The sequence below is a fragment of the Caloenas nicobarica genome, chromosome 16, assembly GCF_036013445.1.
Source record: "Caloenas nicobarica isolate bCalNic1 chromosome 16, bCalNic1.hap1, whole genome shotgun sequence".
In the NCBI taxonomy this organism is placed as follows: domain Eukaryota; kingdom Metazoa; phylum Chordata; class Aves; order Columbiformes; family Columbidae; genus Caloenas; species Caloenas nicobarica.
The window spans coordinates 8,073,374-8,097,865 of record NC_088260.1 but is presented as its reverse complement, the minus strand read 5'-3'; positions in this window follow the sequence as shown (position 1 = coordinate 8,097,865).

The following is a 24,492-nucleotide window of genomic DNA, read 5'->3' as shown; positions in this document are numbered from 1 at the left end:
AGCCTTTGTGGGTTATGTGTGCCTTGCCTTCTGAAGTTTGTGTGTTAAAGGAGAGCCTTTTCCTGGCACTTCCTCTGACCATGTTAATGCTCAGGCATAATAAACCTGAGTGACCTTATGCATGGTCACATCATGCAGCAGAACTGAGAACTAATAGCTTAGGTGGCAGTGAAGGCTGGAGTGAAGTAAATTTTTATTCAGTCAAGGGGTGGAGAAATGATTGACTCTGATTCATGGCAGCAGAACTCCTTAATGCTGGCTGCTCAGCTGATATTAATGCCAGACTTTCAGTTGCATTCCAAAACATTTTTACTTTAATTCCTCTGAGGGATCTGTCTCTTAGATGCCTGAAGTAAAAGCTCAATCTCTGTGTCAGGTGGGCTTCTGCTGTTTTATGGGCTTGATGAGAAAAGCAACTCTTTATGGGGAGACAAATCAAAGCTGCTTTCTTGCCAGGTGTAGATGAATTGGATGGGTAGAGAAAAGTGGCTTTTTAATGCAGAGGCATGTGTTAGCTTAAACAAACAAACAAGAAAAAGAACAACTAAATCTGGGCATGAATTATAGCCTGCTTCAGATTTCAGCGTGTCACGTTTTGAATTGAGCTGGAGTACCTATGGCTTTTTTTTTTTTTTTTTTTTTAAATTGCATTTGAACAGAAGTAAATACAAAGAGAAAGAAACCAGGACAGCAAAAGCCTGCAGGAAATTCGTCTACTGTAAACAAAGTCACCTTATGATTGATGTGAATGTACAGCCCCTGGTAAACATGTCTGTTTACTTGCAGGAAACCAGAAAGAACCCATATTGGGCACTGCTGATTTTATCTAGCTTTGCTTAAATGCTTTTGGCTTCCAGTAGTCACTGCAGAGGGAGCACAGGAGCGATGGCTGCTCTCTGGAAAGCTCGAGTCTACCGTACTTGAGAATCTGTGCCAAATACTGCAGATGGGCAGAGCTGCATGGGGAAGATTGATACTAGCATTTTGTGGCTATCCTGAACCGCAGCAGTGAAAGCTTATTAATAGTTATGTGAACCATTAATCCTTTGCGAAGGAGCTCTAGTTTTCAGTGCACCTAATGAGGGAATTCAATACCTTGAAAAAGGTAGTAATAACCCTGATCCTAAACTCTGAGGTTCCTGCAGGCTCCCACTGGAAATTCATTGTTTTAACAAAGATTGTTAGTGATGCTGAGGTTGATGAATTTTGTGTTGATAGAAAATACTATAACTGTTTGTTGATCAAGTTTATTTTATTTTATTTTTTATTAGTATTATTGAAAGTTTTTCTTTTAAAAAGAAACATTTAAAAAATACCAGCTAGATCATCCTTTAGCCATACACACAGTGAATCCTTCAGAGATCTCTAAGGGATCAGTGGTGCCATTTTCACATATTTACTCATGCAATTAACTCTGTTCCTTAGCATAGTTTCCACTAATTTCTTCAGTGCAAAGACCAAGTTTAAGTACTCACATTCCAGGATCACCCATAACTGTGTGTTTTAGTGAGCAGACATTTACAATGCCCAAAAACTTAGTTCTACATCTTGATTAAATGTGACATTTACCTACCCTTTGTGAATACAATCAGTATCCCCCTACAATTTAGCAATCTATTTTTGTACTTTTTGAAAGTCTCTGAACAAGTTATAATCAGGGTCATCAGCTTGATGGGACAGTTAAGAGAACAGTCCTAATGGCTCCTATGTAGAAGTAGTAATGTTTATAGACTGAGTTTAGAGAAGAACAAAATCAGCTTTGAAGTTGTAGATTTATAAGGCAAGTCCAAAGCTTGAATATTGGCTCTGGGGCATCTGCCAGGCACAGGAGCCACAACAGCCATCTCTGGTTCCCTTCGGGGTAGTGCCAGGCGTGAAATCCTTGCACTGCTCAAGTCAGTGTTGTCAGGAAGAGTAATGAGCTGAAAGTAAACGGGGAATTTTGGCTAAATACAGGGAAAATGATGCATGTCACAATTAATATAGACAGACAGACATATTAGCTGAATAAATGGTTGTCTAGAGGCTGACAGAGATTTACCTACTTAGAAGGGAACTGAAGTCAAGTTCCTTAGGTGCAGGGTAACTTTGCTGTCTGTATTGGGGCAGAACCAGGTCCTCTGAGACCCAGCACTTTGGTTCTGGGGTAGTGCTGTTTCAGAGGCAGCATTCTCACTTAGGCAGAAATATGCCATTTTCTGACTACCAGCATTGCTGACCAACCTTTTACATCTTTAATCATGTACTCTTTTGGTTTGTTAAGATGGAGAGGACAGAACAAGAGGAAAATTTATGCCAGACAGAGAACAAATATTGCCCCATGTGGGTGGTTTTATACCTTGGAGGCCAATCCCTCAACTTTCTGGCTTGCTTGCCCCCTTCTTTATTTCTGATGGGAAAACAACACAGAAGGATGTAAATCATGATGCAAGTCTCCCCACCCCATGTAAAAGTGAGAGAATGGAGCAAAAGGAGCTGCCACATACATGCAAAGAGACAGAAAGGGAGAGACAGCAGAATGAATTTCTTCTTAATAAATTTGACACAGAGACTGGGAGCGTGTTTATAAAACCCTAACTGAGAGTAGAGGAGGATTTGTATCTTTGTTTTTTTAAAGTGCAAAATTAGGGCTGGTTTATTGGACCCTTGGGATTGGACAGTGTGTAGAAGGCCACCCATCTGGAAACCAGCTGATCGCTGCTGCAACTTTCTTCCCAGGCTCCTTCCCTGCTCTGACAGGGTGCTGGGGGTTTATGAGAGGGTGACAACAAGCCTTTTACAGACCGTAACTCCTTGTCTCAACAAAAATTGCTATAAATTAGCTGGAGAAAAGACCTGAGGGGTTTGTCCCAATCTGGTTTAGGGTCCCAAGTCCAAAGTCAGCAATTTTAACAGAATAATCTGAGTTTTCAAATCGATTGTGTCTGAAAACAACCTTTATGGGAAATGAGTAAGTGGGAGGTAGAACGAGACAGTGAAAGGAGAGGTTATTTCTAGATGGTGAAAGTGTAGACCATGTAAGTCTCTTTTCCTCAAAGACTTTTCAGGGTTTATAAAGGAAATCAACTAGTCTTTGGCTCCCCAGGAGTCCTCATTTCCTCCAAGCTGAAGCAGCTTCTATATAGAACTTGGGCTTGTGCTCTGAGCCCAAGTATCCAAAATTTTATACGGATTTATAAACTAAGCTTGCATATGACCTTCACAGTGGGTCCCATTTTCACAACAACCTAAATCTAATACATCTTGGAACACTCCATTCCCCTCTGAAAGATGTGGCAAAAAACCTCTTTCTTATCCAAATAACCAATCTGATTCTAGGTTTGTATCCCAGAATGATTCCACAGTAAACAGATAGTTTCAGAATGGAAAGAGATTCTTTTGAATTATACAGGGAACACAGCTGAGCATTGTGTCTGGTCCTGTCAGCTCTGCATCGAGTGTGGAATCAGTGGAGTAATGTTACAGGAGGGAAAGCAACTGAGGTTATGCTTTTCAAAACAAGGAAGTTAAGTACAAGCTAAAACTTTAATAAGTACTAAAAAACTTTGTTCAGGAAATTAAGTAAGTATTTTCATACACTGTGGACAAGTAGTTACCCTATTAAATACCCAAGCAGTATTTCCAGGTAAGTAGACTGCATACTTTCTAATGAAAGCTATTTATGCCTAAGTTTGTTCTGGAACTTTTGAAAATATCAATGAAACAGAAGAAAATAAATGCCATTAAAAAGGATCGTAGAGCAATTTGCTTGGATTGAGCACAAAAATTGCCATAGCAAACTTTTGCAGTGTACTTTCATATTTTATGGTAAACTGGCTGACCTATTGCACAAGAAATCTCATTATCTTGATTTTTTGCTTTTCGGAGTGGCTGAGCGATGGAGCCAAGTGGTTGAGGAAGAAGATGGAAGCCCCTCGGCCTTCTCTTCTTGGAGGGAGGAGGATAACGTCTGAGAAATTTGGGGAAAATACTATTTGTAACCAGGGATAACTGTGAGAAGCACTTCTAAGATGGAGGACAGAAGGAGAGGAACACTTAACATCTTGCATGGATGTTAACAGCACCTAATGGCCGTGTCCTGTCTGGAAAAGACAGCAGATCTGCAAAATGCAATGAGCAAGAAAGCCCTTTGGGATCCCTCTCTACCTGAAGACATTATCAGTTAGGTTGGAGAGAGATTTGGGTGGGAACACTGATGGCATGTGACTTTGAAGATGCTCTGTGAACTATGGAGTTGTCTTGGTCATTTCACAATGTCTTTGTCTGAACTTAGTCTGGTTTATGGAGTGGTGAGCTCAGTCTGTTGTAACCTGTGGCATTTGGATGTGCTGATGTTTGGCTTTGACACGGTACGAATCAGTTGTAACTAAGACGTGATTTTAAGGTGCTTCTTTCCCTGGTCATAGCAGTAATGTCCATTCTGCTTTTATGTGTAATGTGTTTCACTTGTGGATCCAAACACTGCTTGAACTGCAATAATTAATTATTTTGAAGTTTAAAATCAAGACTGGCTTACATAGAAATGTTGACAAAGACCCATGCCCCAGGTAGAGCATAAACCAGAAGGGCAATATGTCCAGTTGGTGCTATCCTTGTATGATCTTTTGGGTGTTAGTAGGTGTATGTGCCTTTTGCATGTGTTAGTGCCCAGGACTGTCTGACTGTGCTCCTTCTTCCACAAGATACAGCTGGAGAAAAGGCATGGATAGCAACTCAGTGACTGCAGAATTTTGGATGTGCAGAAATTGCAGCAATTTGAATTTGGAATAAATTTCTTAAGCCATTTGCAGGATGACTTCAAGGCTCTCAAAACGTCAAAAAAACCACACACTTCCAGTGCGTGAAATGTCCTGGCAGAAAGCTTGGGACAAAATTCCAGAAAACAAACCAAAACTTTCACCAGCTTCCACCAGCTGGAGCTGTTACTGTAGCTGCCAGTCTGCCTTGGTTCGGAAATTGCCTACTGCTGGTTGATCTTTAGCACTGCTGTGGTTGAAAGATACAGTGAAAGGGAGCTCTTTAAGTTCTCAAAATGTATTATGTGTGAAAACATTAAATATACATTTAATTTAAAACAAAACTGTTGAGAATCAGGGTTTTTTTGCTCTTTGCAGGCATGCCAAGAAAGCTTCTTTCTCCTGCAATAGCTAATTCTATAACTTAGTCTGACTGGGGCTGCTCTGACTCCTATTAAAAGCAGTGGAAAGCTGCTGGTGGAAGCTGGACTGGGCTCATCTGGTGCCCTGTTGAAATTTGTGGTGATATACCAAAGCAGAACAAAGATAACAGGCTCAGACTGTAAATTCATTGGGGCAGGGACTCTCTGTTTGTATGTGTTGTATAGTGTTGAAGACATTTGTCAACACTTCAGAAATAATGAATAATGCCAGTGTGAGGAGGAAATCTCTCCACTCAACTCTAGGTGTTTCTGCTGGTAAGTGTTGAAAGAGAAACACAGAGCACTGAACTTTGAAGACTTGGCAGGTGAGGAGAAGGAAAAATCTTTTCACTTTCCATTTAAATTCAAGCTTAATCTGCATTTGTTGGTTCTGGTTGAAATATCTGAGCTTTTAATTTAATGTTGTTGGTTTTGGGAAAACTTTTTGGGATGCATGGCATGAAAACACCTTAGCTATGTGGCAAGGTTTTGATCTAATTTCTGCTTTCATCTGTTTTCTGTTACAAACCAGACTAATTGTAGTAAGATTCTCTGTGGCAAAAATACTAGAGGAAGTGTGAATTTGGAAGTTTCCTCACTTCGCGGTAACTGTAAGAACAGTCAGCAAACTAGTTTTAAAGTTATTTAGTATGGGAGGGTGCAAAGCTTGGTTGTCTTCATAGCAGCACTATTTCACTGGCACTGTCAAGTTTTCAGAGCTCTCAAATTCAACTTGTTCATAGTTATACAAAAGCTACTTTGCACACTTGAATTGCATTTACTCCTATTTTAGAAACTTTAAAAATCTAGCACGAGCTGACATGCCCCTGGTGGTTGAAGTGCCCACGTTAACTGTCCACATTTTGCTGTTAATCAGTTGATGGATGGGTATGCTCATGAAAGAAAAGTGCTTGTTTAAAAAAAGATTTCTTAAAAAAAGGGGGGGATGGGGGTGGGGAGGGAGGCTTTAAGCAGTGAAGAGACTCAAGAGTCCCTTGGCACAGTTTTGCCTCACGCCGTGTTCAATAGAGTTTCCCCAGGGTGATGTTGGCTGGGTTCTCTTGCCTGGGCACTGGCGGGGTGGGCTGGTGTTAGGCAGTGCGTGTATTTCCCTCTGCTCCCTCTCCCAGACTGCTTGTGCTATAAACCTGGTCACTGAATGATCCCGATTTTAAAACAAAGCTCCTATAATAGCGCTCCGGGAACAGGATGCAGTAGTGAAAGGCAAGGATATCTCCACTGCCAAAGACAGTGTGCCATGAGTTTATTGCCTCGGTGACACTTTTCTTTGGGTACAGGCTTGTTGCAATTTTGATTTTATTTCAGATAGTGTCTTAATGGGCTGTCCCAGGATTTTGAGCCACCATGATATGAAACTGGCATTTCATGTCTCCACTACAAAAAATAACATTTGGTTTGTATTTGTGCTTTATTTTGCTATTAGTTTTGTTTTGTTTTTTACTGGAGAGATTCTTGATTCCACTTTTGCACCGAGGAAGATAAAGAAACTGAAAACCAAGAAATCTCTTAAGAATATGATCTTTTGCTCTGATTTGCCCTACAGTAGATTTGTAGGGAAAGTCTTATAGGACTGAGAAAAGCTATCATTATGTACAGATTTGGTAGTGTATGCGCATAGGAAATTCTGGCTTGGAGTGTAAATGTCACAGAATGTGTATGTGTATTCAGTGTGGTGAGGTGGTCCTGCTCCTTCCTTCAGGTACAGCAGAAGATAAAACTCCTGGTGACTGTGACAACTGAGACACAGCTGTGGGACACCTCAGTTTTCTCTTTTAGAAAGCTCGGGTCTACCTAACTTAGCTTTCTGTTTTGCAAGATCTGCCTGTATCATTTCTAATCACTGATCCCAGCAATATCCAGGACCTATAACACAAAAGAACAGAGCAATAAATTCTGGCTCCCATGTTCCCATGAAAATTATTGATTCCTTACATTTTTAAATACATGCAAGTTTCTTTTTGGGAATAGCCCCATGGACACAGGCTTCTGTGCACTTTGTGCTTATCAGCTCATGATACACTATTGTTCTGTACGTGTTGACATCATTTGTGTAGCTGCTGAGAGAAGCAGGAAGGAAACTGAAATGCCAACTGACTTTCAAAGTCGTTATCACCATGTGGAAGAGGGACAGTTGTCAAGTGAAAAGTGACAGAATTGGCAGAACTGGATCTTGTGGCTTTGTATTTCTGAAACACCAAGTAAACAGCAAAGAAGCAGTTGAACAGAGATGTGGAAAAATAGTGTGTCACATTTGCTGTGTTCATGCTGATTTGGTAATCCAGGCTCCCAGGTTCACAACGGAGGCTGCCGATACTTTAAAAAAAATTATTTCTGCATTACACGTGCAGAAATACGCAGCTCTTTCTGTAGTCTCTGTGTTCATGTGGTTGGTTGAACTTAATGTTTGCATGTTAAAAAAACAATTACTGATCTTTATGTATTGAAAAGTTGGGTCTGAACTGTGAAGCGTGAATACATCTGTGGACATTTCCAAGATTTGGAATTCTCTAATTATGAGGGTTTGGTCTGGGCCTGTGTCTAACTGTAGCTGAACTAAAACCTCTCCACTCTAAACTTCCTTTTACAATAGAATAAAAAACGCCCAAAGCACATAAGCCACAAAAAACCTCTCTGGGTGACCTAGCAAGTTGTGAGCAGGAGCTGATTCTGCACCCTTGGCCGTGGTTCTTGTATGGTTTGGCCTTAAGCTCTGCCAGAAAAAAAGTATTCTTTCTGGTAGTATTTCCTATATCCTGAAGGACAGAGCCTCTCAGTTTGCTGGATGTTACGCCTCTTATTTCCCCAAAGAGTTAGTCCCCATACAATAGAGAATAATGCTAGTCTGGCAATGAGCTAGATCAGCTGATCGAGTAAGACCTTTCTGTAGTGAATCTGTGATGCTGCTCTACTGGAATGTGTAGAAAGAGCCAAGAAAACAGTTATGGGAGAGTAAAATTGCACTGTTTGTTCTGGAGATGGGCAGAAGTAAAAAAAAGAAACCCAAAACACATATAAAGTGATCTGTGTACATGTGTACATGATAAAGCAGAATACTTTTTAGGCACATGATGTATGTGATTACATTAAAAATCCTTGTGTTCCCTTTTTTCCCCTTGCTTTTTATGTTGGGTGTGGTGCTCTTGCTCCTAGGTTGAAGGATGTAGATGGGGTGTTAGATCTTGAAGCCTTCTCTAGAGCTGAACAGGCTGACCAGCTGCTTTTTCATTTGCTTCTAGGACAGCCTTTTTTTGTGTGCATGTGTGTGTCTGTATGAGGTATAGAATTATCTTCAGGTTAGGAAGCTCCTGTGACCTGACTGAGACGGGTTCTCTGAGAAAGAGATGAAGGCTAGACCCACATAGGAGATAAAGGGGGAAGGAAAGGATATTGCCAACTTTGCTTTTTTTGTTCTTTGGGGTCCTCTTGCCCTGGTTGTAAGGAGTGAGTTGTGCATATCAACTTCTCATTGGCAGATCTTCATCCTTTCCCTTTCTTTGCCTGTCCAGAGCGGGGATATACCATGTCCCATCCCAATGCTCTTTGGGCCTCCCCAAGAGCTGCTTGTTACTAGTTTTGAAATCCCCTGCTGATTACAGAACCTGCAGAGATGGGAGCTCTGCTCTGTAACACGCTGTTCCCTCTCTGTGCCCACTTCTGTGGCTCCACTTGTCTGCACAGAGGATGTAGCAAATTTTCTTGTTTCCACCCTCATGGGGAGAGCTGCTTGTGGTTAAGATTATTTGCAAGTGTGGTGTTTTGTTCCAAGTGTGGTGTTTTGTGGCTATGTTATTGCTTCCTCCTGTAATACCACATGCTCTGGCACACAGGGTGTTTAACAGTATCTTCAGGTTGACTCCGCAATGACTAATCTGCTCAGACCACACAAACTGTTCATATCCTCTGGTAAGAGGCTGAGTGGTAAGGATTGATTATAAACTTCAGGGCAGGCTCCTGCAATATAGCCTTCACTTTACAATAGAGCTGGCATGTGAGACTAGATATCCTTCAGATGAAAGCAGTAACAGAGTTTGTGCTGAGCAGTAGCCTGCATAGACATTTCCAGTGTGGGCTATCAACTGACCCAACCTGGCTTACGAGGTGTGCGACTGCCAGTTCTCCACTCCTCGATTCTCTAAAGGGATATTCTATCTAGGATAGTCATCACATTGGCCATTCTCACCACCACAAAGACTGCTCGTCAGACAGCAACCTGAAAACTGCTTGTAACAGCAAGCTGAACAAGCCCTCAGACCTCGTCATCCATGCTGCAAGTCCAGCAGCTTCTGCAGCTCTCTTCAGGCTGGTGCAGTGGGGCTGCCACTAGTGAAATTTAGATCAAAAGCACAGGAACACATGCTGCTACCAGCTGAGCTGTGTTTGATGTAGCCCGTGTCTACATGAAGTGAGTGGTTATGATTTCCTCTGCCAGCCTCGGCTGGAGGAGAAGCACAGCCAGGCTTACTGTTCTCTGCTTCACTCCAACAACCCTCAGTGGCAAAATGCAGATACAAAGGCCACTTCTGTCTGCAGAGTTTTCCGAGCAGCTGAGAGCACATTATCCTTCAGCAGCCCAGCCAGAGTCCTTCGCCTCCCGCTGGCAGATGGATAAGGAGGGACTTTCTTCTTCCACTATTAAGTGCTGCTCTGATTTACTGCAGCTCTTCCTTAAGCACTTCCGGAGGTCAGAGGGCTGCAGACATTAGCCCATAATGGAAGACCCGAGGTCATTTGTAACCAATACCAATGAACCCGGGTGCTGTGCAGTGCAGCTGGGGGTAAATAAACCTGTCCCCGACTTGCTTTGTAAAACCTCTCAGTAATGTGACACAGAGCGGAGGATGGAAGAGTAATGGATGGTTCTCATCAGAAGAAATATAGTGCCCAGTGGCTTGTGAAGCCTGTGTGTTTATCTGTTATTCTTGTGGGACGCTACCCCGCAGTGCAGCTGTGTTCCCTGAGGAGGCTCTGGTGGTCAAAGTGGAAACTGAGGGCTGTGCCGCTCTTGCCCAGGCAGCCTTTTCTCGACCTGCCTTGCTTCAGCCTTGTTATTTACCGTTTATAATAGAAACTGAGAACACTTCTAATGAAAAGATTACCTTTTAGTTCAAAGAGCGCTAAAATAAATCCTGCACCACAGTAACTCTACTCTGTATATGAAGACCTGGGATAATAACAATCAGTACAAATTAACCCAAGTTAGATTGGCTGTAATAAAATTGCTGATGGTCTTTGCTCCAGTAGCATTTGGAAACTGCCGAGCTGCAGTGACTGCTGATAGAAGAAATTAAAATTGTGGGTGCTGTACAGGCAGAAGTCCTGGTGGAGGTAACCGAAAGACTGAGCACCAGGTGCAGGGAAGCAGACCCAGTCAGCATGCACTGCTCTATGTGCAAATGAGAAGACTAATCCTATAGGGAACAAAATTCAGACTGGAGGAGGTAGAGAGAAGGCCTTCTAAAATGATCGGGAAAATGTATTCTTTGTCTCATATACAAAATTTAACTTATTTTGTGTAGCACAATAAATAAGAGAGGGCTGTGGCTGTGCTTTGCCAGTATACTGGGAGTAAATACCAGGGAAGCAGATGGTGTGTTTACAATAAAGATGGTGCTTTGTATTTTAGTTAAAACCTGCTTAAGGATACATGAGCAAGTGGCAGACAGTCCCTTGTATGTTTTGTTTTCACCTTTCTGGGCACTTCTGTAAAAATAGGGCATATCCATGCCCCTCTGTTCCGCAGAAAATTTACAAAATGGAGTTAAGCAGGTTGCCTTCTCCTGTGCACTGAGCTATCTGCGTTGTGTATGCAATTGGGAAAGTAGCCGAAAAATCCCATGAAAATATATTTGGCTCAACTGCGCAAGATTTTTACATCTGAAAATGGGACTGCAAAAGATGGGAAACAGTCTTTTTAAAACTTACGTTTGAAAACAATGGCCGTGCTTAACATATCCATTCATCCAATAGTCTCGCAACAGGACCTGTCATCAAGTGATACTCAGACCTGCTCGTGTCTACTCCAGCTTCATTACTGGAAATGAGGTCTATTTATACTGCTTTGAATGCTCCAGACAATTCGAGTCCCGAGGAGAAAGACAAGCTCAATAGCTTGAGCGGTGTTTGTTTGCCTGGTTCTATCACTATCAGCAAAGGAAGCAATTTTCATAAACAGCGGGGAGCAGGGACTCCCTCCCCGGCGTGGCTGTTGATCACTGTGGTGGCTGTACCTCGAGCACCCTGTGGACCGCTCTGCACCTGAAGCCTGCCGTGGCGGCACGGAGGTGATGACAATAGGCCTCTAAGATAAACAAAATAACTGAATAAAAAGTGCTGAAAGCCAGCAGCAGGTGAACTGTTAAGAATAAACCCCGCATGCCCATCACCCCGCCTGCGAGGCAGGCTGAGCTATGGCTGGGCAAAGCTTATCGTTTAGGTTAACACATGGTTCTTTTCCACCCCTTGCCCCAACACCTCCCTTTCCAACTTTCAACAATTGTTTGATTACTTGTGTGATACAGCTTGAGAGAGAAAATGATTAGCTGCCCCCCCTCCTTTTCTGCAACAAAACAGAGAGGAAGCAGCTCAACTGGGGCTTTGTACAGCAGCCAGGTGCCGTTGAGTGGCTGGTGACTGCTCTCTTCAGGAAGGTAAATATTGGGCCAGAGATGATTACAGCTGTGTTCAGAGGAGAACCACATGGGCAGCAGCCTTCATGACATCACGGCAACCCATGCTCCAGCATGCATTTGCATCTCTCCCACTGAACCAGGTCTTGTTGCTGTGTCTTCAGCAGTAATTGGCTCGAGCCTTAAACAAATGTTTGGCTCTGTTGGTTGGCGAGAAGGTGCACATACGGAGGTACTCTTTGTGGGGGCCGAAGTGGTGTTTGTCTTTTGCTCCAGCCTGGTTGAAGGCAGCTGTGTTAGTAAGCAAGTAGACAACCTAGCTGAGATGGCCTCTGCTCTAAAGGCCAGTGGTGTCACCAGGACTCTGTGCACTCCAGCAGTCTCTGGAGCATATTCCTCTCCTGCCACATGCTGCCATTTACGTCCTTCACTTACAATTTCTAGGAAGTGAAATAGAATGAGAGAAACTCTGAAAGTTTTCCCTGTGTCAATACACTTCCTAAAGCACCTTCTGTCTAAGAGGCCAACAGCACCTGGCTGCAGAGGCACTGGCCTCCAGCAGAAGGACTTCCCTGATGTGGAAGCAATGGTTCTTAGAGATAAGATGACAGCAATTGGCAGGATTTGTGTTCATGGGTGGTGACAATGTCTGTACGTGCTCTTACCAAGTTTCACTGTCTGTGTGGAAAGACAATCCCTCGCTCCATTGTGAAGAGTTGTGCAAAACTGGTAAATGTTAATATTATGACTAGAGGTATCAGCCCCTGCCTGTGTCATCTGTACTAGGCTTTAGCAGACATACCCAGCACAGAGAGCTGACAGGGTAAACAGGGAGTCCAGATAAAGTAGTGTGAAAGGAGCAAAGGCACAAAGAGGTGAAGTAACGTGGTCAAGGTCATGCAGCAGGTCAGAGTTGGGCCAGCCTCTGGGTCTCACGAGTCCCAGCCCAATGCACTGTCCTGTGCAGCAGGCAGCCTTGCACGCTCCATTCTACATGAAATACAGGCATGCTCTGGGAAATAGTTTGCTGTTTTAACAGCTGCAAAATTTGCATGGCATAGGTTCAGATGATGTGATGCCTTCTTCCAGCTTCTTAGTAGGAAAATCGAGGTACTACAATGGAAACTCGGGATCTTTTTGGAACAGCTTACCATGGTGGTAAATCAGCTTTCTACTTGAGCAGGCTTGCTCACACAATCTAGAATTTCATGAAAGCCCAGCAGGGCCACTTCACTGAAACCCCTGCAGCTACAGGAAGAGGAGAGTAAATCTGGGATACACAGAGATTTTTAGGGCTTCTGTCAAACCAAATGGAGCTCAGAGCTGGCAAAGCAGGAAAGCCTTTTTATATTTTGTCCCTGCCAGATATTTGGGTGGTATTGCCCAAAGATGAAGAGAGCAGAAGGGGACCCATTTATCGTCTTTTCTATTTTCTCTTTGTATTTATTTTTCTTTTAAAAACACATTAGAAAAATTAATTTAGTGCTGGGGAAAGGTGACAGATTAACAACCCCAGAGATTTCAGCCTTCTGTTTATCCTCTGAACCGAGAGCTGTAAGCACATTCTCAGTGCTGCTCCAGCACTGTGCCCCAGCTCTGACCTCAGGGACCAGCTCCTGAGAGAGCAGCTACCCCATCCCTCCAGCCCTTCCGACCCACTGGAGCTGCATCCCCTCGGATGGAGCAAGAAGTGCTGCTCAGAGTGTGAGTCTGTGCCAGGGACTCCTGTAGTGTTAGGTTGATGGTTGGACTCGATAATCTGAAAGGTCTTTTCCAAGCAAAATGATTCTATGATTCTAAGTGAGGAAATGGATGGCGATCCACCCTGTAACTCTGCATTGTGTTGCATGGTCTCACAGCCATGGTGAGGCCACTCAGCAACAAGCTGTGTCTATGCAGGGCAGCTGTGCAGCTGCACAGGGATGTTGCTCCAAGTCCTTGGGGCCAGGCTACACACTTTGAGGTCTTGCTCCACCTTTCTTTCCAATCTTCAGTCCCCTCCCTCCAAGGAGGGGAAAAAAAGCTAATCCTGTGAAAGCATAGTAGAAGAGGCCTTTTGGATAGCCAGATATCTCTGGATGGTGCTTTTCACCTCACCGAAGTGCAGAATAGATGATGTTTTCATACCAGCATGTAGAATAAAGCAATCACGTAGCTATGGTGTGATTTTTGACAATAGTCTGTGCATTTGCATCTCCTGCTGGCTTCTCTAGAATTATTAGATGCTCTATAATCATGTGGTTTTATTCAGGGAATAAACATGCTACATAGATCCTAACATTAGGTCACCAACTTTGAAAAGGTAAAATTCATCTCACATCCCTCCAGTCTTCCTCACTGACATACTTGGTTGGATTTTGTTTGATAATTCTCACTATGGGTCATTTCAGATTCCCACCATAAAGGTCTTCTGTAGTTACCTTTTCATCAGCTCTGGTGTTTAGAATAACCCTTTGCATACTAGGCATTTCCCTCTGTCATAAAGCTGGAGTGTTTGGCAGAAGAGAACATCCTTCACAAAGTAGTCAGCGTAGGTCGGGATGGGGTGGCACTGTGGGGGGTAAGGCTTCCTGATACACACAAGCAATACCTCTGTGCAATTAGTAATGCCGTCACTGCCCTCTCCCCTCACTCAAGAAGTGACATTCCAAGATGCGTATTTGGTGTTTGAACTACCCTGTTTCCCAGAGCTAAGGGACAAGGGTTGGGACAGCTCTGTGGGAGGCCCCGGTGTTGAATCCATTTGGTTGGTGTGCCCAAGGGGCCTTCCATCATCACCTGCCTCTGTTGGAGCGAAGGCGTCCGCTGCACCAGGTGGTACTCAGGAATTATATCCAGTGTGAGTTACTCAGGGCAGAAACCCCTCCTTTGCTGTTTCTGCCTGTGGTATCCAAGGGTTGACCCCATCCCTCCCTTTTGCTGAAGGGGCAGAAATTTGATAATGGCCATAATTATGTCTGAACATTAAACGAATGCTCTGGATCATCACTGCTGTATCCACTTGTCCATAATTACCAGCAATGGACATGGTGGCTTCAAAGGCCACCCAGTTATCATTTATGTTTACTATAAACACAGCAGCTGTTTTGGGTTACAAGGCTGGCCATTTTGTTGTAATTTGATGAGCCAGAGCCTGAAATCCTCACCTAACACCAGCTCTCTCCCTCTTTCAGGAAGAAAATTCAGCATAGGAGTGTTCTATGCCACCTAAACGGGGAGCGTGGATGGGCTGTGCCTCATACACCCCTGGGATTTGCAGTTTCCCCAAGCTCCTTCTGAATCCCAGGGGGCTGGTCTGTGTTTATGGGGCAATTCCATGTTTGCTACTGCTGTCTCCCCCCTAACACCACTGCCATCAGCTCGAGGACTCCAGGAATGCAAAATGATAATGCCAGGGACAGCAAGAAATCTTAATGTGTTAACCAGGGCCTCTGCCTGACAGAGCTGCAAGCAGGGGTAGTTCTGATGGGGAAGATGTAACAAACTACGTAGAGATTTACCTTTGTACACTGCACTGCAGAATGGAGAGCTTTCTGGGTCTGAAGGGGGGATGTGACCACTGGCTTTGGTTACAGCTATCTGCTCCTATGGGGTCGTGCAACACCTCCCTGCGGGGGGCACAGCAGGCGCAGGATGGAAGTGTGGGGTTCTGGACCTTCAGCAGTGGTAATCAAAGGATAAGTCTAGCAGCTGTTGCATTGTCTGGGTGGTGAGGATTCATTTCTTGTTCCATGGGCTCCACAGACCCTCTCAGTGTACAGCCTATTTATCATGCTATGGACTGCGCCAGGATTTGGGAAGATTTGGGATTTGGCCAAACTACTTAAGTGTTAAAAGCTTCTGCTAGCTTTTTTGATTCACTTTGCAAAATAGGTGAAAACCCATCTTGCAGTCATTAAGAACTGACGTGTTTTGTAATGTGCAGCTCACAGACTCCCGTTGTTGTGTGCAAAGTGGAGCTCTGGATTTTGGAGTGTGGCTGATGTTGCTCTGGGCTATGCTTGCTTAAAAGAGGACATGCATTATAGCTTACCTGTGCCACTAGGAATGACACTGTCCTGTCATAACTCAATGCAAAGGGTATTAAAAAATGTTATGTGTGTTGCTAGCATGATCTGAAACAAAAGGCAAAGCCTGCTGCAAGGTGAGGAAGAGAAAAGAAAGACAAATACAAAGCTTTGGAGATTTTGAGAGCTCAGGACAGGTGATGTTGCCCATGATTTTGGTGTAATCTCTACAAAATTACAAGCTGGTAAGTCATGCCTAATGGCAGCAGCAGAGTGTAATTTATGAATTGCTTTGTACTGCCTTTTGTATTGGTGGGATGGAATCTAGTCACAGTGATCTGACCAAAAGAGATGGGAGTTTTCCAAGTTTGTCTCTTAATTGGAAGTCTTCTGTCTGGCATGGGATTTAAGAAATACCATCAGAGTGGGTTTTTAAACTAATTTTTTGCTTATGTGTAATCCTTCCTGATTTTTGTTCTTACTGCTTTTTTACTGAAAGAAACTAAAGTTCAGTGATGAGAGGATGGACTGTAAACACTGGTGGACTGAAAGGGAATGAAATGAAAGCAACATATTTTGATGCTATGATAGCACCACTTTACAAGCACCGCGTTATAACATGAGGAAATCTCACACCACTGCTGGGGAATGAAACTGTGCCCGTGCATCAGCTTTGAGGCCAAACACAGGTTCTTTCTTTGGGAGGAGAAGACACAAAGGAGCCACCACTCTGCAAGGCTTATGCTCTCAATGAGTGGAAATATTGCTCTCAGCCTCACCCCACACCTTGGTTTGAAATGCCTGGGAGCAGCACAGCAGAAAGGCTAACCACGGCAGAAAGGCTAACAGAGCAGCAGGGGCAAGGGGGCTGGAGGTGTGCAGCAGGTAGGCACCAGCAACCTGAATCCAGGTAACATGGTCTGACTTGGTTCTTCATCTTCACTGAAAAAAAAGATGCTTCATCTTATCTCTAAAGGAAAGAGCAAATTGGCTGATGTTTGCAGCAGATAACACACATCAGGGTGATGTATTTATAAGGGGAGGAAAGAACAACACAGTCAGTGCCTGTTTATTTATTGTTTCATGAATTACAAAGATTAAATAGACTAAACACTCCTTCACTTCAGAAAGAAAAGCAATGCCAGTATGTGTGATTGAGACATTAGTCCTCCAATGAGGTCCAAACCATTACAATGTTCTCCTATCAGTCAATAACTGAGATAAACACATCTTATCCTCAAACAATAATATTCATGGAAAAGCCCTGGAGACACAGCTGCAAAATCAGCCTTGTGACAGAAAACCCTTCTCTAAGACTTACTAATAGATACATTAGCTGACATTGTCATGCTATGGCATGTGTACATGTTCTGTAATGTGTGCCATGCAGATTATCAGCAGTTTGTGGCTTGTCAATATTTGCAAGTGAATGTTTTGTGTAAATTGAGAAAGATCTGTTACACATCCAGAATGCTACATGAGGTCTCCTGCACCCTCCAAGGCTTTCTGGCTGTGCACTAGAGCCAGTGACAGTTAATATTTTTATGTTCTCAAGGTAAAGATTTCAGCAAAGTACCCGGAGGATTAAAGAGGGATAAACAATGCAGTGCTCTCCTGTGCAGATAGAAGTTCAAGGAGTATAAGGAATTGGGAGCTGAAAGTATTGATTTTAAGATAAATTGTTAAAAAAGAAAGTGTCTAGCACTACTGTACTGAAAAATGAACTTACAGTAGGAAGGAAACATCAGGAGAGAATAGGGTGCATATCGTTATACAGGCTGATTCATGGAGGGAATTCTCAAGGAGGAAATTTTAGCCTGCATAGCAGGACATGTTCTATAAAGCAAGGTACACAAGACTGGAAATGGAGAAAGCAAAAACTAGCTTGGGTGATACACTAGAACATGTATCAGAGGCATATTCTGCCTTGGTGGCATGAGAGAATGGTCGCTCAAATATATATAGGGGTTTTTTTCAGCTTTTGCAACAGCAAAGAGCCAGATCAGACACATGGAATGTTATGCTTGTTCTCAGGACCTGGCCCACCTTCTCTATTGCCATCAGCCCTCCAGCCCTGTCAAACTGTGAAGGACCAGCTGGAGCAGGTGTCAGCAGAGATGTATCAGTGCAGAGTTTTGCTGGGGTTTCTCAGAGCGAGTGGCAGGTTCTCTTTTATCACGCTGAGACTTCTCCTGTCAGAAAAGCAGCCGGATGAAATTTCCTTCTCTGGAGACCCCCTTTCTGTTGCTGTGTAGCCAAAGGATTTTGTAGGCTCTTTTACTGTCTTAATTCTCATCAGATTTGCATCATTATTCAGGCCTGCAAAAAAAAAAAGAAAAAAAAAAGAAAAAAAGAAAAACTAAAAAACCCCAACGCATAAAGCCAGCCTTAAAAGAAAAATCTCTCTACAAAGACCTCAGTCTTCTGACTTCGACGTGTTCGAAAATATTTTGGGATGTTTTGCTTCTGAGCATTGGGAAAGTCTGGGCTGACCTGTTTTGTACTAACTCTTACAAATGGTAAACATCTGGAGCTGGTGACATTTACTGTAGAGTGTGTTTGAACTCATAAAGAGCAAAGGTGTTTTCTATATTTCAGTAGATGTGCTTAAAATGCCAAACAGTGCTGTGGGTCCTGATTTGGAACGATCCAGGGGAAACACGGAACTAGAATTTCATTTCAGCTCTCTATGAAAAACAGGCTATTCAGCGATTTTGAATCATGTTTGAGTTTTATTTTTTTAGTGCATTAGTTTGGGGGCATTTTAGTCTGGATTGTCTTCATTTCCTACCCTTTCAGACTAGGTCAAAGATTGCCCAAGCATCAAAATGCATTGTACATGAGATTTAAATCCTCACCCACAACCTTTGGTCTTTCTCTCAGGTGATTTGAAGTTTCAGAATTTACATGGCAACCAAAGTCCACATATGACAGGAATAATGAATTACAAAAAAAGATTTGGCAATCAACTTTAGAGGGGAAATGAATAAGACACAAAATGTGGAGCAATGGTGCTTCTCAGGTGCAGCTTTTTCCTAGGGATGCTCTTTCGTTACTGTCACCATAAAGCAAAGTAGATGGTGTTGGTTTATATTCCTTTATAGACATAGTTAAATACCAATGAAAGGTAAGAAAAAGATCATGTAAATCAGAAAGGAAAGCATCCTTGATGCCTTGTGGTGGTTAGATAGCAGGACCACTCTGTTTCAAGGCCATAAAAAGAATTATGAGAGCAGGAGGACTGAGCTAGTGTTTCATGGATTCCGCCCTGCCATACTTTGGGATGCTGAATTGCATGTTCATGTTGCAACTATTTCTAAAACATCCCACAAAAAAACATATTGGCTACTTGACAGGACGTTAGGCCTGGATGGAGAGAGTCTTGAAATTATGAACTCCCCTTTACAAGATTGGATAAGCCTGGCATACCTGGAAGAATATCTATTACACAATCTAAGTCCAGCTGTGCATTGGTGGTTGCTGCCCACACAGTCTTGCTCCAGCACCACCAACACAGCGTTTGTCTTGTAGAGCCATTGCAGGGCAGGAACCCCAGAGCTGTTGTATCTGTCACATATCGGGCTGCAGCTGTTCAATAGCCTTTGGTTCACAGAGGTCCAGCAGATCCTTCAAGAACAGGAGAACTAGGAGGAAAGCTGGGAGCTCCAGCTGACAGCTCCAACCAGGAGGCAGGAATTGGCTTGTATTCATTTGATTTATTGTCTTATCTTCCATAATGCAAGTTGGGAAATTCTTGCATTGATTTAAAACAAATAAACTTTCCCTATTGAGTGGGAAACTCAGACTAGCCGAATCATTGTCCAGAGCTGTTATTCCAGGCAAAGTAATCGGCATTTGATATACAAAGGTGTTTATTAAACACTTCTGATGGCAAGGAAATTATGAACAATCTCTATCTGTAAAAAAGAGATGTTGCACCGTGGAAGTTGTGAAACATCACGTAAAGGAACAGTCCCACAGCCCAGCTACAGGCACCTTTGCAGCCCAGTGTCAGTGCAGTCCTTTGAAATGCCAGGGTTAACTATACATGGATTTCATTTAACTTTTTTATTATAACTTAAAAAAATATCTTAGGTTACAGTAGAGAAAATAAGGATGGAGGAAAGACAGCAGTTAAAAAGAAAAAAAAAAGAAAAGATATAGCTGAAGCATAGGATTGAGGTATGTTTATTGGGCTCTATGAGACCTGTCCAGCTGGAATCGGCATCAGCAGCCACATTGATGGGTGCTATTCAAGTGATGTCTCTATTCATACAGGATTAGACGGCTGTCTGGCTGCTGGCTGAAAAATCATTATTTTTAGTGCTGTGTCCCTCTAGTTGGTTTTGTTCTCCTACTGACAACGTCCAGTTGGGATACATTTTATCTTCCCCCTCCCTTTGTACCAGGTTTTGAACAAACAGAATTCTCTCTGGTTGTTAAGCAGTTTTCTCTGGCCCTTTTTCCTCATTTCCTACCAGAGAATGATGGATTTGGTCATTTCTAAGGATCTTCCCAGCTGTTTTGGACATGAAGACGAAAACAAGCTTGGAGAGATTCATTGGTACTATGGAAGATTAGCCTGGGGGTTTAAGGATTTGTTTCAAAAAGAAAACTTTTTTTCAAGTTTGACTCTTCCCTGGTATGCATGACTAAAACACCCATGATACGGAATCAGTGCAAAGACTGAGGGGCCTAATCCTCAGCTGCTGTAAACCAGCATTGCCCAGTCACATTCAGTTCAAGCTACCCAGGTTTACACCTGCTGGCAAACCACCCAAGACAGACGTTGTGCATCTGTTTGGGGCAAGGTGACGCACAGCATGGCATTCCCTCTCTGATTTTTCATCAAGAGCCAGCAGACAACAAGACGACAACATATTTTCTTTGAGCCAAGGGTCTGACTGTGGTAGCGAATTGGTGGCATTTCTTTTTCCTCTGTCCTCCTCCTCCCCTGCTCCTTGCAGAGCCGGGCAAGCTCTCCCGGCAGCACTCAGTCTATGGTTGGAGGGCATAGCTGTCATTCCATTAGGCTTGGCTAGGCCTGCGTTAAAGCGTGTCATACAAATTGAGGGGATCCAGCGTATTGACAGACAGATATTTAGCATGTAATTGCACTGAAAGTGCAGCACAAAAGCTCTGGGAGGTAGGAGAGTGGAGGATTTGGATTGCATGAGATCTAGTTGGAGTGAGGTTTGGACTTTTTTTCCAAAGCCCATTTGAGCTCCATAACAACAGGTGTGATGGTAAAGCACAAATACATCATCCCACAGCCACTGGGGCACTGCATTAGCCCTCCTCCAGCCTGCCTTGTCTCCCTGGAGAAATCCTGTTTGAGGCAGTATCTGTTACAGAGCAAGCAAAGCCATCCTATGGGCTGGTGCGCAGCTCTTGCACGCTCGCATGTAGATTCATTTCTCAAAGAAAGCTGAGCCACATGTCTCTGGCTCTGTCAAAACATGGCTTCCTGCCCCTTAGCCTCACCCATGCAGCAACGAATCTCAAATGCCTCATGCACCATAGGTTTTATATCATAAAAATGGAACATAAATTTAACATGTATTTGGCAACAGAGAAAAAGGATCGTTTTGATTGCTGGGCTTTAGCATTGGTCATTAAGGACCAACTCAATTTCTGCTGAAACTCCAGCTCCTGCCTCCACATGCAATCGTGTTGTTTGTGGCTTCATGCTCCTGGGGCTGGTCTGCACCCACCCGGTCCTCATGTGGCTTCTAGGAGGCAGGGCTTCAGGGAAAGTCATTGGATCTTAGAGTCTAAAATCCATCATCAGTGACTTTTACAAAGACAGCTCATGCTCCCAAGTCATGTTATTTTTAAAAACTTTGCACTGAATGGCTTGTCAGCCAGGGGCAGAGCTGTGATGTGGGTCCCAGGTCCTTAGTTGGCCTGGGTGCTGCTTTCTCCTGTGCCTGCCATTCCTTTCCTACAGGTGTTCTGAAGGATTGAGCATCAGTGTCTGCAAACACTATGAATTATCTCAGGCTGTAGCAGAACTACCAGAGTATAAGTCACAGAGGGACTTAAGAAAACATATTCAAACTGGAACACACCCAAATAACCCCTCAAACACCCAGTGGTCTGAGAAGGGGAGAGGAGTTCAAATGTATTTGTTGGGCATGGTCATATGACATGATTGAAATTAGAAGGAATCTTTGGCTGTTAAGTTTTTGCAGTCTGACAGGTTGCAAATGGAACTGCTTATGTCAACTAATGGCAAAATAGGTGTAAACCAGTCACTGGTTTCTTTTGCTGAAGACAAAGCGTCCCTAACTGCAGGGACATGGTGTTCACTAAGGCTTTGGAGACTTCAAGGACAGTGACTAGGCCATGGAAATCCTAATTGAATTTAATAATTTGCATGAAGAGGTTCCTTTCCTTAACTTTTACAGGCAGCCAAGCAGAGGCAGCATTTCTCAGTGGTCAGACCCCAGGACTGGGTCTGGAGCTGTGTGTTAGGTGTTGTACATGCATGTAAGAGGGAAATGTTCCTGTCACTGTGCAGCCTACATGAATGATGTAATATTTTAAGGCGCTGGGTGGAATGTAACAACAAGCAGTGTGATTGATCATTGATGATAAGCTCTTGTCATGTTCACTTGATTTAGATTGTTTTAAGTGTATCATTTACCAATGTACCGTTCACTGTCTCTGTGAGACAGTAGATTCCACAACCAAGGGTTTTCATAAAAAAATGATGTTCAGTACCTCCATTTTTGCATGCACAAACTGAGAAAGTTTAAAGGTACCAAGTTGTCCAAAATAGGAAGACATATTTGAGGATCTGGGTCCACAGTTCTCTTTCTTGTTAAAGCATAGCTTTTCTAAAACTTGTGGAAGAACTGCAAATGAAATAAGAAATGCAGATAGCTTGTGTTCATATGGGCACATCCCAGGGAACAGGGAAGGTGTAAGCAGTGATGGGATACACCTGGGTCCCAGCTTATGCCAGAAGAATTTGCAGCAACTCTGTTGACTGGGATGGCAGGACTCAGCTTATTCCAGTTCAGCTGAGGTCAGAGGGGGACGGGAGGATTTCTGTGGTGTTTTGAGATCATCCAGAAGGAAAAGTGCCGAGCAAGTGTAACATGCGCATTACTAATCGGGGGCTGCTGCTCTGCTGTTCACAACCACACCTGTATGCTGCTTCTTTGTACAGCCCAGGCCCAGGTCGCTGTCAGGGAACATGATAAAGGAATAAAGCTGCAAGTGGGATCATGTTTCCTTTCACTCCTTGTGTGTATGTGTGTGTGTGTCTTTGTTTTTTCTGTGCTGTAGCTCAGGGGGACTCGTAAATCTTGGAGACGACTGCAGTTTTTTTTCTTCTCCCCCTGTATGACTGATGGTGCGAATTTATGTGTGGTATTTCTCTCCCCCAACCTTGTTCTGTTAAAGTGAGACAGGAGGCCAGTAAATTTGTAGTAGTAGCTGTGCAGGGTTGTGGGTCCCTCATCCCCTCCTCTTTGCAGCCTGAGGGCTGGTTGTTCCTAAAAGATAATCATTTGGGGGTTTCAGTGGGAGGTGGGATGCTGTTTACATCATTTCATCTTGCTGGATGAGCATGCTTTGACCCTGTGCTCCATCACCAGGTGGTGTTGAAGAAAAAGGTGCTGTCAGGGGAAGGATATACTCTCCTAGGTTAGTATCCAGTGTGGGGAGTGGGAAAATCTTGAGGTGTGAGTTAGAACAAGGTATCCCAGAGCAGAAACATGTCCAAGGACACAGTCCGTCACCTCTTGCCTCTTCTAACTGCAGAGACCAAGCTAAGAAAAAGTGTTCCAGTGTTTCAAAAGTCTGTTGTGTTACAGCAAGGAGCAAAGGTTTAAAAACTCTTTTTAAATGATGTAATTAGAATTTTTGTGTCAGCTCCTAATTCCTGAAATATTGCTGAAGGGGGCCCTGCCTGTGCCCCTTTTCCTGAGATGGAGGGATGCCCCGCACCCAGACAGTGTTTCCTGCCTTTCCTCCAGCAGACTTTAGCTCACTTAATCCCACATAGCTCAAGCTGTGACCGGGAAATCCAGCCTGAATACCACCTTGAATTTGAACTCCAATAGGAATATTTCTCTTGAAAAATTAGTTATTCTTTTCAATGCACATTCCAGTTTTATGTCAGTGATATTGTTTTAGCAGCAGGAGTAAGACCTGGAAGTTTTGACTCCTGGGCAGATTTGGTCAGGAATTTTGAACAGTATAATCTGAGCCAGTTCCAGCCTGTGCAGGAGCACAGCAAACTCTTGTGCTACTGCCCAAAGTCCCAGGTAGATTGTCAGCGCTGGGCTCCACCTGGGACAGCAAGGAACTGGGTACACTGGGTGGGACAGGGGAGGGAAGTGAGTGCCTGCGAACTTTGGGCTGGGGCACTGGTAGCTGTCAGGTTTTACAAGGAGGTCAAATAGCACTGTGCTGGTTTGTTCATTTTATTTTTTTCTTTCTGATTTGGACGTAACAGCGGTTCAGGGCCAAAATCCAGGACTTCTATCCTGTGGGTTGGTGTCTCGTTCCTGCCATTAGGACACACAACAAAACTGATTAAATGAACATTATGATTTACATTAAAACACCAGTGTGAATCAGAAATGTGGACATAGCCTCTCACAGCTGTGTCTCTGTGTCAGCCCAGTGTGTTGTGTCTGTAAAGTCCACAGGTCAGATTCTTGTC